Source organism: Neolamprologus brichardi, chromosome 3 (genome assembly GCF_056152115.1).
Source record: "Neolamprologus brichardi isolate AB-2024 chromosome 3, ASM5615211v1, whole genome shotgun sequence".
Classification (NCBI taxonomy): Eukaryota; Metazoa; Chordata; class Actinopteri; order Cichliformes; family Cichlidae; genus Neolamprologus; species Neolamprologus brichardi.
Window position 1 is genome coordinate 14,872,526 of NC_142106.1, and position 3,936 is coordinate 14,876,461.

Here is a 3,936-nt window from a genome sequence, read left to right on the forward strand (position 1 = left end):
TTTCATACATTAAGAAGCAGATTATATTAGATTTATATTTTAAATACGACAAAACACTGATTTTACAGCAGTAAAATTATTGTATCTCTACAGTTTAAAAAAGTAATAAGCTTTGCCCCTGCACAGAGTGGATAGTGAAACAAATGGAATCATCATAAATACATTATTTCATATTTATTACTTCTCCCTCCTCGTTGCTTTATTATTGTAGCTCTAGTAATAAATAATAATGTAAGGATTCTGGATCAGCACCGTGATGCCCATAGTATATACAGTATTCTGAAGAAGGTCTAAAATGTCACTGCGTGTGCGTGCATGTGTTTGTTTTATGTATATGGATTTTGTTTTAATTATTACTCATGATATAACATTGTCAAGACATGGCTGGTAAGGACATGAGGAGGAAACAGTAGGAGCTGTGTGATGCTACTAAAAAGCAGTGGATCCCTCAGTAGCTGGATTACAAAGAGCACAGGTAACATTAACACATGTACCAGTTGTTGGAGAGGTATTCCAATATGAAAATAATAATAAGCACAACTGGAATTTTTTGCTTCTACAACATTTTTCCGTTATCATTTTATTATAGATTAAGTGCAGGAGTTGTTAAGTGTGGATACTTAAATAATAGTTTATTGCAATAGCAGTTTGTGCCTTGTTCTCAGATGGACAGCAAGTTGAGAGTGATAGAGGAGATGAGGAGATGAAGGAGGAAGAGAAGCAAAGAGTGATTCACAGACAGCCGAGTTTATTTCTCAGTTTTTTGTTGCCTTATGGTTCCAAGCGCTGTCACCAATCTTTGCATTTTGTTATTATCTCATGATACTTGTTTAATCAGCTACCATCTCTCCTATGGACATTTTGATGTCTACAGTCTGAGATCAGCACAGCCCTGCCCTCCAGCACTATCAGCAGCAGGAGCAGCAGAAACCCCTCAACAGCAACATCGTACCCATCAGGTAAAACATGGGCTATGTTTGCTTTGCCTTGTCGCCACCTCACAACAGTGATAAGCCTGGTTCAATGTGCCCCTTTTTAACTTTGAGCACCCGCTCCTTTAAACGTCTCTGCACGGCCCTGCAATTTAACAACATAAAGCTGAGGCTACAGCCCCCCCCCCCCCCCCCCCTCCACACACACACACACACAGATCCTATCCTGATGAGGACACACACAATCTTTCTCTGAGTGTTTGTGTATGAACAAAAAGCAAAGATTAAACCAGCACAAAGACACACAAAGTGATTCTATTGTAGAAACATGAAAAGGGTAGACACATGCAGCCTGACTGCTCAATACTTTGTTACCTGTTCAAGTTCAGCAGCAGCTCACTTCATCACAGTGCAGTTCTGGGGTCAGCATTTACTCAGCTTTAACATCACTCTGGGTTCTTGGTTATCTTAGCATTAGCATGCTGTCTGGCTAGCTTAGCATTAGAGCTCTTGCAGGTGTCTTGTGTGTAAATATCAACGACAGTGATATTATTACAAATCTTGATATCTTAGATCATCATGCTCTATCAAAGTTGTTTTAGAAGGTGTGTCTCTAAACAAAGTTGGATACCTTTTAATTAATGCAGACAGTTCTGCACGTTTGTCAGCAGACAAATGGCCCAACAGCACATCCAAGTTCTGAAGAGTTTTTGAATTCTTCAGACGACCAAGCAATAAAGGATCATAAGGTGCTGCCACATCCCCCCCCCCCCCCCCCCCACACACACACACACAAACTGACTGCGCCATTGTACAAGCAGTCAACGCTAGAGTCGAAGTGGAAGGAGAAATGAGAGAGCCTGACAAACTAACAGATAAAGGGCGAACATGATATGGCTTCAACAAATTAACATGGCAAAGTTGATTTCTTTTCCGGCGATCTGGGGTAGCAATCAGATAATTCAGTTCAGACAGTTTCTGCACCACGGTGTAAGGCCCAGCAAACCGTGCCTGGAATGGTGACCCTGCAATTGGCAGTAAAGCCAAAACCTGGTCACCCGCACTAAACTGCTGCTCTTCAGAACGCCGGTCATGAAAATATTTCATCTTGACCTGAGCCTTTTCAAGGTTCTGTTTGGCCAACTGACCTGCCACATACAGTCTGTGCCGAAAACCATTAACATAATCAATCAAATTCACTGGCGGTTCACCTGATAACCACTTATCACACAGCACTTTCAAGGGTCCCCGAACTTTGTGGCCAAAGACCAAGTCATTTGGGCTAAACCCAGTACTCTCCTGGCACACTTCTCGCGCTGCCAACAGAAGCCACAGTAAACCTTCCTCCCAGTCACTCCTCATTTCTGTGCAATAGGCACATACAGTAACAAGGACTTCAGCCTTTGAAGCGCTCTAAAGCACCTTGGCTTTGCGGATGATAAGGAGAGGCTTTGTATCTGTAATATTCAACAGCTTAAGAACTTGTGCAAATAGATTGGATGAAAAGTTTGATCCTTGGTCACTCTGAATAATCTTCAGTATGCCAAATATAGAAATAAACCGTGTCAAAGCCTTCACCACAGACTTGGCTGTGATGGTACGCAGTGGATAAGCAGCAGGATAACACGTAACCTGGCACATCACAGTCAAAAGATACTCCAAATCAGATTTTGATCTAGGAAGAGGGCCCACGCAGTCAATGATCAAATGTTCAAATGGGTTACTCACAGCAGGGATAGAACAAAGTGGAGCAGGTTTAATAGATTGATTGGGCTTACCTACAACTTGGCAAATATGGCAGGTTTTAATGTAAGCTGAAATATCACGCTTAAGACGTGGCCAAAAGAAGTAGCGCAAGATGTAACTGTAAGTCTTCGTCACTCCTAGATGCCCAGATTTGTCGTGAGAACACTTTAACACATCATCGTGGTATTTAGTTGGGACCACAATCTGGACAACTGGACTTCCAACACAGTCCAACCCTTGCGGACTCCACTTACGGACTAGTACATCCTTCTGCAGAAAATAGCCTGAGGCTGCACTTCTAGCATCATCACTAGGTTGCACTTTGTGAAACAGCTCAGTCAGTGAAGCATCAGCATGCTGTGCTTGAATTAACTCTTGCTGGGAAACTGACAAATGTTCAGGAACAATCAGATCTGGTTCAACCTGACACTCTTCTGCTTGAGTTACAGGCTCTGCATCCCTTTTAGTTGCAGCCCTTGTAACAGCATAAGCTACAAAGTCAGAAAAACCCAGTTCACACTCACGGGACTCATTCAGAACTCCAGATTTAACAGGCAAAGAACCGTCAGCCCAGACTCAATTTCCAGCCAAATCAATCCCCAAAATCACATGTACGCCCTCAAGTGGCAAAGCAGGACGAACACCAAATCAGATATCATCATCCACAAAACTGCATGACAGCCTGAGTTTATGCAGTGGGGCACAGATAGTGGTTAAACCCATGCCTTGAACAAGTACACACTCACCAGCATCAGTAACCTGTGAAAACGGTAACACGGAGGCTAAGATAAAAGAATCCTTCGCTCCTGTGTCACGCAAAATATTTACATGAACTTTATGAACATCACCTGGGAGTGAGACAAACCCATCTGACACAAAATCCTCAAACCCCGAATAGCTCTCTGAGTCGGACTTAGACGAAACTAGCGTTTCCCGAGAGACTACTGAAATTTCCCGTGGAGGAATGGTAAGAGCCACAGGCTTAACCTGTTTGCCTGTACGTGCCAACTTGCTTTTCAACAAGGGACATTCTGTTTTCCAGTGTCCATTGCCATGGCAGTAGTTGCAAGCTTGACCAATAGCTTCACACCACCATAGGCCTTTGCAGGATCTGATGACATAAACTTTGTTTTACCAAAAGCTCTAGCAGGAGCACCAACTGAAAAACAGTCTCTACACAACTGCCCCTTATGTGCTAAGATATATTCATCCGCCATATTTAGCAGCGTCAGATACTGTTGTCACTTCCCATTCGGCA